This window comes from Hipposideros armiger, unplaced genomic scaffold, assembly GCF_001890085.2.
Source record: "Hipposideros armiger isolate ML-2016 unplaced genomic scaffold, ASM189008v1 scaffold_332, whole genome shotgun sequence".
In the NCBI taxonomy this organism is placed as follows: domain Eukaryota; kingdom Metazoa; phylum Chordata; class Mammalia; order Chiroptera; family Hipposideridae; genus Hipposideros; species Hipposideros armiger.
The window spans coordinates 84123-95308 of NW_017731682.1; the positions used below are offsets into that span (position 1 = coordinate 84123).

Consider the following 11186-nt stretch of genomic DNA (forward strand, 5'->3'; position numbering starts at 1 on the left):
GACTGAAGAACAAAAAACGACAGCAACTTGTCTGTTCCCCTTCCCCTAATTCCCCAGCACTGTTCCCATCCCCCCAATTACCCAATAAAAATCTTTTAAAAAAATAAAAATAAATAAATAAAAATAAAAAGACAAATCAAGCAATTATCCAGCCTTTTCTATATAAATTGAATCACAAATTTTCTATATAAATTGGGAACAAAATGGTTCATAATGGACCGTGTCTCTTTATAGAAGTATGCCAAATAATAAATGAAGGAGGAATGATATAATACTATCATAATTTCAATCCATAATTCATCAATAGCTAACATTGCTCAAAATAAAAACAACCAGGCATTATGTACCTCCTCCTGGAAGAACCTAGCAAACTATTTGTTGCCCTCCCCCCCATATATAACCTGAATCTGATCAAGACTTTAAATCAAACTAATAATTTACAGTAAACACAGAGAACAGAGGAACATGTTAGACAACTTCATGAGGATTTAATTAGCAAAATCCAAAACATGGAAAAACAACTTTGTTTCTTCAATAAATAAATTGTAAGAGAGGAAAAAAAGAGATAAAAGGAGAAAGCAAATTAAAAAAAAAGCTGAGACAAATTAAACAATCATAAAGTAGAACTTTATTTAAATCCTGGTTCAAACAAATACGTTGTAAAAAATATATGAGCTAGGGCCGGCTGAGTGGCGCGTTGGTTAAGAGTTGGCTTGGGACGCCAGCTCTGAGCAGCAGGGCCCTGGTTCAGACCCCACATGCGGGCTAGTGATGCTGCACCCTCTACAGCTAAGATAATGAACAACAGCTCAACCTGGAGCTGGGCTGCTGTGAGCCGCCGTGAGAGGCTGTCCAATGGCCAGTGAGCGACTGCCTCATCCAGGAAGAGCATAATGATAATGATAATACCAACATGGGCCAGTGAAGCGATGTCCTCCACAACTAGACAGAAGAACAAAAAGGACAGCAACTTGTCTGTTCCCCTCCCCCAATTCCCCAATAAAATCTTTAAAAAAAAATGAGCTAATTGGAAATTTGGAATAGTACAATATTTGATACTAAATATTTGTGTGGGATGGTTGGTGTAGTCATGACATTTTGGTTATTTTTTTTAAAGATTTTATTGGGGAATTAGGGGAGGGGAACAACGCTGGGGAATGGGGGGAGGGGAACAGACAAGTTGCTGTCCTTTTGTTCTTCAGTCTAGTTGTGGAGGACATCGCTTCACTGACCCATGTTGGTATTATCATTGTGCTCTTCCCTGGTGAGGCAGATCGGTCACCAGCCATTGGACGGCCGCTCACGGCGGCTCTTGGCAGCTCACACCGGCTGCCGGCGGCTCACACTGGCTGCCAGTCACACACGGTAGCTCATGGCAGCCCACTGCAGCAGGGACTGCAGCCTACGCTGTCGCCAGCGACTCATGGCAGCCCAGCTCCAGGTCGAGCTGTTGTTCAGCATCTTAGCTGTAGAAGGCAGTGTCACTGGCTCTCATGTGGGATCCGAACCGGGGCCCTGCTGCTCAGATCTGGCATCCCAAGCCAGCTCTTAACCAACGTGCCACTCGGCCGGCCCTGGTTATGATTTTTTAAAGAGACCTTATCTTTTACAGATATATACTGTAGTACTTATGGATGAAATTACATAATGTCTGGGATTTGCTTCAAAATAACAAGGGAAGGGGAAAAGTGGGTGGAGTATATGTGAAACAAAATTAGCTGTGAGTTCATAAATAGTGAATTTGGAGATGGGTATGGGAAGGCTCATTATATTATTCTCTTGCCTTCTGCATATGTTTAAAATTTTCCATAAAAGAAAGTTTTGCTAAAAATCTACTTCATGGATTTGTAGTATTAAATAAGACAATGTACAAAGAGTGCTTATCACTATGGTTGACAGATGGTTAGTTCTCAAACACTTTTTAATTTTTGTATTCTATTTCAATTAATTACATCTAAAAGAACATTATTTAGACCAAGATCCATGGCCCATCATGACTTTATCCACCTGGTTGAAATTTATTGAAACTTCAAGTTTAGAATTAGGAAATGCCAGCCTTCAGAGTCCCAAATCCATCATGTGACAGTAGAGTCAATAATCCCAAATGCTTCCATACCACTTCTGGTAAGTATGACGGCTTTCTACTCACCTTGTAGAAATATTTGAGATCATTCATTTATTCATTATTTTTCATTAATTTATCATGTGCCAGATATTAGGTGCTGGGGATACAAATATTAATACAGTGGACCTTTGATTGAATGCATCACTAGATCAACATTCTTGAGTGCAAAATGAATTCAAGAAACAGTGCTCAGCATCTGTTATTGACACATAACTCAGTAATCATTAACTCCCTTCCTAAAAGACCAGCTCTACTGGACATATAAAAAGAAGTAGAAATGGTATTTATCCTTACATAGTTTAAAAACTGACAGAGCATATGAGACAAGAACCCAAATAACTAAGAACAGGAGGCCAAATGTGATCAGAGCTTCCAAAGGATTCAGGTACCAAGGTGAAGTATGTTTGGGGAGTGTCGTCAGGTTTGGCTGCAGCAATTAACAAGTACTGTATTTTGGTAGAACTCTGAAGGTTAGATTTAGGCATCTGAATTGCCTTAGGCAGCAACAGAGAGTGGCTTACTGTTACTGAGAAGATGACATGTTCAGGACTGTGATTTGGGAAAATGTCTCTTGTGGCAAGTGGCAGAGCCCAGAGACACTCATGGAAGATCAATTCAAGCCTGAACTACATCTCCAAGCTCATAACACACTACTGTGTACATGTGAACAAGCTTAATGACTAACAGATTTACAGCACCTGAGATGGACTTCAGCTTTTGGAGATCCAGGTTCAGCGTAAATAAAGCCTTACTTTCTCAGCACGTATAGTCCGGGCCTGAACTACCTCTGAGAAAACTATGTGCCACAGCCTAGAGCAAGGCTTAGCAAACTTTCTCCATAAAGAGTCAGATAGTAAATGTTTCAAGCTTTGCAGGCCATAATGGTCTGTTGCAAGTATTCAACTTGCTATAGCAACCAATGGCAATATATAAACAAAGGAGCTCAGAGAGACCTAAGATGGTGAAGTAGATAAACACTGAGCCTGTTTCCTTCTGTGAACACATTAAAATTACAACTAAATTACAGAACAATCAACCTGGAGAACCATCTGAAGTCTGGCTGAACAGAAGTTTTATAGCTAAAGATATAAAGAAGAAGCCATGTTGAGACTGGTAGGAGGGGCAGAGATGTGAAATGGGCTGGTCCCAAACCTCCGTGTGGCAGATGAAAATTGGGAGGGATACCTCGGCATGGAGGTTCCTCCTGGACGAGTGAAGGAGCCCAGCCCCACTCCAGGTTCCCCAACCTGGAGTATTGGTGCCAGGAAAAGGAGCCCCCACAACATCTGCCTATGAAATACAGTGGGGATTCCAACAATCTAGGTGGGACAGAAGGCTGTGGGAAACCCAGACATCGTCTTAAAGAACCAATACACAGACTCTCTCACTCACAGACACTCACCTTGGGCTCCAGTGGAGGGACAGTGACTCGAGGGGCATCAAAGGCATACAGGGAACAGACTGAGTGTGTGGCTTCAAGGCCAGGGTTGGAGGGCAGTCCCATTTTCTCTGTGAAGCATCCTCCTCCCATGCAGCTGGCAGGTGGACACCATCTTTAATGTGTTAGGCCCGCCCCTATGCTTACAGTCAAATCTAAATCTGATTGGTCTGGTAAGCTCTGGGGCTCCACCCTGCTGACTTCCTTTGCTGGAATCCCACCCCACCCAATACCCCCAAGACTGGAGGCACTTTCTCCGCAACCAACATAGCACTCTTTCTTGGAAAACTATCAGAGTCCCCAGGACCCAGGTGGGCAGTGACTGGCTTTGGTATGCTCCGAGATGTTTGCTGAGTAGCTCCAGGCTCAGCTCTGGCACCAAACCAGAATCTACATTAACCTGGTGACCACAACTCTTCCCACTCTAATGACTCCCTGAGACTCTGCCTCACCTAACTTGCATACTGCACGAGACTTTATCAGTGGCTGAACCTTAAGAGAGCTGGCAGGTGGCAGCAGGACTTGGAGTGTACTGGCTTTTTGCAGAGCTACCCTAGGCCCAGGTACTGGTGGTAGCCATCTTGGTTTGCAGCGTGGCCTCTCCCATGTGCCTCCAGATTTAGCACAGGCAGCAAAAAACCATGGATCACTTCGGAGCTCCTACCAGGTAGTCCCTGGCTGGTCAAAGGCAGTGGATGACCTGGGCCTGCAAACAGAAACAGACTCATTGATACAGAGAACATTTTGATGGTTGCTAGATGGGAGAGGGGGTTGGGAGCATGGGTGAAAAAAGGGATTAAGAAGTACAAATTGGAATGTAGGATATAGTATGAGGAATATAGTCAGAATTTTGTAATAACGATGTATGGTGTCAGGTGTGTACTAGATTTGTTGGGGTGATAGATGGGAGGGGGTGGGGGCAGGTGAAAAAGGTGACGGGATTAAGAATTATAAATTGGTAACAACAGAATAGTCATGGGGATGTAAAGTAAAGCATAGGGAGTATAGTCAATGAAATGGTAAAAATGTATAGTGCCAGGTGAGTACTAGACTAGTTAGGGGAATCACTTATTAAATTATATAAATATGTAACCACTATGCTGTACACCTGAAATGAATATAAAATAATATTGAACATCAACTGTAATTTAAAAATTAAATGGGGGGGAGGAAGGTGATGGGCAATAAATGGTCCCTATTTCCAGGTATAAAACAAGTCATGGGGAGGTAATGTGAGCATGGAGAATATAGTCAATAATATTGTGATACTATAGTATGGTGTCAGAGGGTAGTTGAACTTCTCATGGTGATTACTTCTTTAGGTATATAAATGTTGAACAACTATGCTGTACCCCCTGAAACTCATATAATATTGTATGTTAGCTATATTTCAAATAAAAAATCTTTTTTAAAAAAATAAAGGAGCTTGACTATGTTCTAATAATATAGGACTTGGCCCTCAGGCCATAGTCTACCTACTCCCGGCCTAAAGTTTAGAGCCTCTTCCAAGAGCCCAAGTGACCAATCAGACACAGGCCAGCTCCAACTTCCTCCAGAAACACAAGCCTTATGTGTCAAAGACTAAGAAGATTCCTTCAAAAGTACAATCCCTCCAGGCCTGGGTCCATCCCCACACTGGAACACTGGTGGGATTAAGTACCTGCCTAACCCTGCAGACGCTAAACCCATCGTGCCCACACTGCTGCTATCCTTGCTTACCACTCAAGAGGAAGCCCCTCCAGGCATCTACTCTTGCCCACACTCGACACCTTTGCTGTCTCCTCTACCTACGAGTGATGCTCACCTCCTACTCAGTTCACATGTCAGTGTACCTCCTCAGAGGTTTTCCCTGGTCCTCCAACAACAGAGAGAGAAGCTCCTCTCTCAGCACTTGCTATTACATTCTCCTCGTTTCCATTCTTCCAGTACTATTACTACCTGAAATTGTCTTAGTTATTGTATGTCTCCTCCCACTAAAATGTAAGTTCCATGAGATTGGGAAACTTGTGTCTCACTCGCTACTGTTTTTCTGGCCTAGTGTAGGTACCCAGTACATACTTATTCAATAAAATGAATGAATAAGCTCCCTCTGACCTAACCCTCTGCCTCCATCCACCCCTCTAAAACCTCTCCATGAGGCTCTTTGAAAAGGCTTCCACATCACAAACTTGCCTCTATCCTCAATGCTTCATTGAATGCCCTTTTCACCTCCTTTCCTTGAAGGAAACCCGAGGACTTGGTTTCTCCTGTGTGCTCTGACTGGAATGCTGCTGCTGGCTTTCTCCTGTCCTACACACCTCAGGGTCAGGCACTGCATCCCCATCACTTCCAGTCTTGTTGAAACACTTGCTCCCCAGCCCCAGCCCCAGCCCCACTGCCGCCCACTCCTCACTGGGCAAGTCTCTGCTCATTCAGTTGAGCCTTGATGCCATTGCTTTGGGAAACCTTCCTCAGTCTCCAAGTCCAGGCTCTGCCCTCTTCGGGAAGATTCTCCTGGTTTCCTGTTCTTCACTTTTGAGAGCATTTCCCACACTCTATTGCAACTGATAACTTCGTTATCTGTCTCTTCCTTCATCCCCACCCCCCTGCACTAGGCCATAAGCTCTGTAGGGGAAGGGACTTGTCACAGTACCTGCACACAATAGGCTATCAGTAAATATGTATTAAATGAAAGCATTCATAGACTGGAGAGACTAAAAACGAGACACTGTGTGATCCAACAGGAAACCACTATCACAGAACCAGTGAGAATAGTAAGGATCTAGACTGGGGAGTATGAAATGGAGCACTGGACACGATGCCCCATATTTGTCAATGACTCGTAATCTCACTCCTCAGGTCTCTCCTCTTCCCCTCTGTTCTCCATCTCATGAGCTGCCACCAGCACTCACCCCAGCTATTGAAGCCAGAACCCTGAGGAACCTCTGGTCTCACATCACTCCATTTAATCAGAGACCAAAACCTGTGATTTTAACCTCATGTCCAGCTCCTCCTCTCATCCCCACTGCTACCATTGCAGTTCAGACCACCATCACCACTCATTCTACCTGCTTCAAGTAAATCTGAACTGGCCATCAGCCTTCAGGTCTGCCCTTCTGACATCCCTGCTGTATCCATCCTCCACACAGCTGGAAGAGCAAACTTTTTACAAGTGTAAAGTGTCGTTCTTCTAATTAAACCCCTATGATGGCCTCCCATTTCCTTCCTGGTTCTAGTCCAAGCTCCTCAGCATGGAAACCAAGAACAGCCCTCCAAGATCCACTACCTCCCGAGTCTCTTTTGCCCCCTCTCTAGCACCCTTTGCCATGGAGTGTCATGCTCACCCTGGTTCTCCTGGCTGTGCACACTGCAAGAAAAAACTATCATTTTTCAAGACCTAGTTCAAGCATCTCCTCCTATGAGGCTTTTTGATGCCCCTCCTCCCAACCTCGCAGTCCCCTGAAGAGCCTTCTGCCATAGCACCTCAACCCACTGTTTGACATTTTGTGTTTCCATGGCTGTCTCACTCTTTTAGGTCATGGGCTCCTCCAGGGCTAGGACCCATATCTCAGTCAGTGTTGCATTCCCAGTGCCCAGCAGGGAGCCTGGCACATAGTGGGCCCTCAGTAACCACTTAAAAAAATGACTGGAATCCTGGACAGTGCTGAGGTTTACCTGTGTGGTGGAGGAAATGATTTGCTGCCCTCTCCTGGCCACAAGTGTCATTGTCCTAACCACAGACACCTCCCCACCTCTCCCCTCCCCACCCTCTGCAAAAAAAAAAGGGGGGGGGGGAGGGAGGGGAAGTGGTGGAAGGGGAAGCAGAAAAAGGAGATGATGAAGAATGAGGGAACTGATACGCTGTCTAAAGAGACAAATTGGGTTGAGGTGTTGGTGGGACACCTTTGTCAGCTCCCACACACGTCCATGCAAGCTAGTCAGTGCTTCAACAGGGTGGCACATCTGTAGAGCTAGTCTTTCCTCCCCCTCTAAACTGTAAACTCTTTGGATTCTATCTTATTTCTCATTCTATCCTACAGTCATTTTCGGTGTTACTATGGGTTGTTGGAAAAGTCATGACGTATTTTTTCTATGTTTTACATTGCAAAAATGCATCATGACTTTTCCAACAACTGCTGCTTTCATTTATTTTAGTAGGTGATCACTAATTTTCCCCTCCATTGTAAAACATTTTTGTTCTTGTGTGTAAAAAGACTAAATTGACCACTAGCTTTTCCTGATTTTAACTCTGCTTCCTACCAATAGGAGGTTCTCTGATGTGCTGGGTTACTCAGGTTTCTGCCAAAATCCAAATGCCGGTTAGGATTCCTTTACTCCCACCCCTTCCCACGGCTTCAGCAAGTCAGGTGACATGCGCCCCCTTCTGTCGATGAGTAGCATTACCTCATCTCCCCTCCGGGCTGCAGGTCGAATTGCCAGTATTTTGACATGCGGAAAATTGTCTAACACCTAATATGGGAAATGGGTTTGGGGAAGGGGCTTGGGAGTGGAGGCAGAGGCTTGTGAGTGACGTGCACTGCGTTAAAGACTCAGAGCAACTAAGATAGCCATCTGCAGAGAAAAATCACCTATGATTCACATTTGAGTCATTGTTTATCCCACAGGGTATTTGGTAAACATCTGATGTCTTGAAAGTTTGAGAGGGGAGCCAACGAAAAAAGCAAAAGGGACTAGGGACCAGAAGCCTATCTTTGTATAGTGTAGAAAATTAGTGGGGCCGGCCGAGTGGCTCAGTTGGTTAAGAGTGCAAGCTCCAGGCCGGCCAAGTGGCTCATCTGGTTAAGAGCTCGCTTGGGAGCACCAGCTCTAAGCAGCAGGGCTACGGTTCGGATCCCACATTGAGGGCCAGTGACGCTCGCCCTCTACAGCTAAGATGATGAATAACAGCTCAACCTTGAGCTGGGCTGCTGTGAGTCGCCGGCCACATTGTAGGCTGCACCGGGGCTGTAGTGGGCTGCCATGAGCTACATGAGTGGCTGGCAGCCAGCGTGAGCAGCCAGCAGCCGGTGTGAGCTGCCAGGAGCCGCTGTGAGTGGCCAACCAATGACCGACGACTGATTGCCTCACCTGGGAAGAGCACAATGATCATACCAACATGGGCCAGTGAAGCGACGTCCTCCACAACCAGACTGAAGAACAAAAACAGCAATTTGTCTACCTGTCTGTTCCCCTTCCCCGATTCCCCAATAAAATCTTTAAAAAAAAAAAAGCGCGAGCTCTGAACAACAGGGTTGCTGGTTCGATTCCCACATAGACTAGTAAGCTGCATCTGAGCTGAGCTGCCGCTGAGCTGGTGAAAGCATGTGCTCTTAGCAGCAAGGTTGCTGGTTCGACTCCCGCATGGGATGGTGGGTTGCACCCACCGCAACTAAGATTGAACACGACACCTTAAGCTGAGCAGCTGTGAGCTGCCGATGGGGTCAGGATGGCTCAGTGTGCAACAAGGTTAGTGGTTCGACTCCTGCATTGGATGGTGGGCTGTGCCCCCCCACACACACACACACACAACTAGACTGAAAGAAGTGACTGGACTTGGAGCCAAGCTTGCACCCTCCACAACTAAGATTGAAGGACAATAACTTGACTTGGAGCTGATGGGTCCTGGAAAAACACAAATTTCCCCTTCCCCAATTCCTCAACACTGTTCCCCTCCCCAATTCCCCAGCAATAATCTTAAAAAAAAAAAAAAGATAAGATAAAGAAAATTAGAGCTGCCTGATAGGTTTGCCCTAAATTTAGGAAATGCCTTTTCCAATTAACAAATGATCTCTTCTGGGTTTCCAAAGAAGTCCTCCTTGTCTCTTATTTAGTTTCAGTCCACTTATCTTTTCTCTGAAGAGTTTCCTGAACAACTCGCGGGATGGCACCATAAACACTATCTTCATGTAACACAATACCGCCGCCCTCCAGGGGTTGACCATGTATTTGGTGAGACATAGCACAGATGAAGAAGGATTGCTCCCATCCTCAAGAAGTTTATAATCTCCCTGGAAGACAAGGCACCCATCTGCACTGGTCTCCAAAATAGATAACCATGTAATGTACTCGTATAATGAAGTAGTAAACTGACAGCCACTGGGCACTGAAAATGTACAGTGTAGAAAATAAGTCTTTTAAGTTCAGTGGAGCTATTAAGGAAGGCTTCCTGAAGGAGGTTGGGTTTGAACTGTCCAAAGCTCAGTAGGAGTAAGAAAGCGAACGGAAAATTCACTGTCCAGAGGCCTGGAGGCATCCTGAGTCCCAGAAACAGGGGTCTCGTCAGAGCACCAGAGGTGGGGAGATATGGTGTGAAGCAGTCAGCCAGCCCTCCTCCAGCTCCCCCTCCCCCGCCCTCCCCCAGTCCCCCGCCCCGGCCTTCTCCCTATTCAGAGCTGTACCACAAGCAGCAGCAAAGAAAACTGCATACCTTCTCAGCTCGCAGACAACAGTATACTTTGGCCTCCTTTGTAAGAGCTCCCTCAACAAACCCCATGCCCGTGCAGAGTGGTACAGTGAAGTGCTGGTAGACTGAAGTGCTGACCACGCTGACGATGCCATCTCAGAATGTCATCAGTGAAACCAGGGCCAGTTTTGAGAAGATGAGGGGTGTGGCATGCTGGGCAGTCCAATGAACCAGAGGGTCCCAAAGGGATGAGGCGGCCATGATCTCCCAGACTCCTCACCCCTCATAACAGAATCAGTTTGGGTCACAGAACAGAGCAATGCTGTTCTAAAATAGTAACAAACAGCATGCCATGTTTGGCTTCCCATCAGAGCTGAGTGAAAGGGGCTGGAGCGAGTCTGGTTCCCCACTGGTGGCTTGTTTCATCCCAGTCCAGCCATCCCCCACCACCCGCATACTTGTGACAAACAGCCTAAATGTTCTACCATCTAAGTGGTTTCTTACCATCTCAAGCCAAAATTCCTCTGCTTCCAAAATCTAGTACCCTCCATAATTATCTCATCTCCCATTCCTCCAACACACTCTACACCATCTAAGACTCATCTACATGCCACAGATGCTCATGTCCAGCCTGGGGTGGCTTTCTTGTACTATTCCCACCACCTGAAAGGTCCTGCTCCCTCCACACAGAATAAGATGGTAGAAACAAAACAACACTGGACTTAGAAGCAAAGAAACTAGCTTCAAATCATTCCATAAACACTGTGCACTGCTGCTAAAACAAATTACCACAAACTTGGTGGCTCGAAATAATATAAATTTATTATCCTATTATGGAGGTCAGAAGTCCAAAATCAGTCTCACTGGCTAAAATCAAGGTGTCAGCTGGGCTGCATTCCTTCTGGAGGTTCCAGGGAAAATTTGTTTCCTTACCTTTCTTTTCCAGTTTCCAGAAACTGCTTGTATTCCATGGCTTATAGCCCCACAGTACACCAATTTCTGCTTGTGAAAATTCTATAGTCACATCTCCATCTCTGAGGCTGACCCTTCCACCTCCCTCTTATAAAGACTCTTGTGATTACATTGGACCCAACAGGATAATCTCCCCATTTCAAGGTCCAAGATAAAATATTCATAGATTCTGGGGATTGGAACATGGTCATCTCTGGAGAACCATTATTCGGCTTACTACCATGCCATACACACACACACACACACACACACACACACACACACACACA

General features: G+C 45.5%; 1 protein-coding gene across 1 annotated transcript in view; it reads right to left on the minus strand.

Annotated features, from left to right (window-relative positions):
* Positions 1–4070, minus strand: part of LOC109392470 (uncharacterized) — a gene marked incomplete at its 3' end in the record, with an annotated part of 87657 nt that extends 83587 nt beyond the window's left edge. The window contains exon 1 of the mRNA XM_019660969.1: positions 4016–4070. The remainder of the gene's footprint in view (positions 1–4015) is intronic.
* Between the last annotated feature and the right edge of the window lie 7116 nt (positions 4071–11186).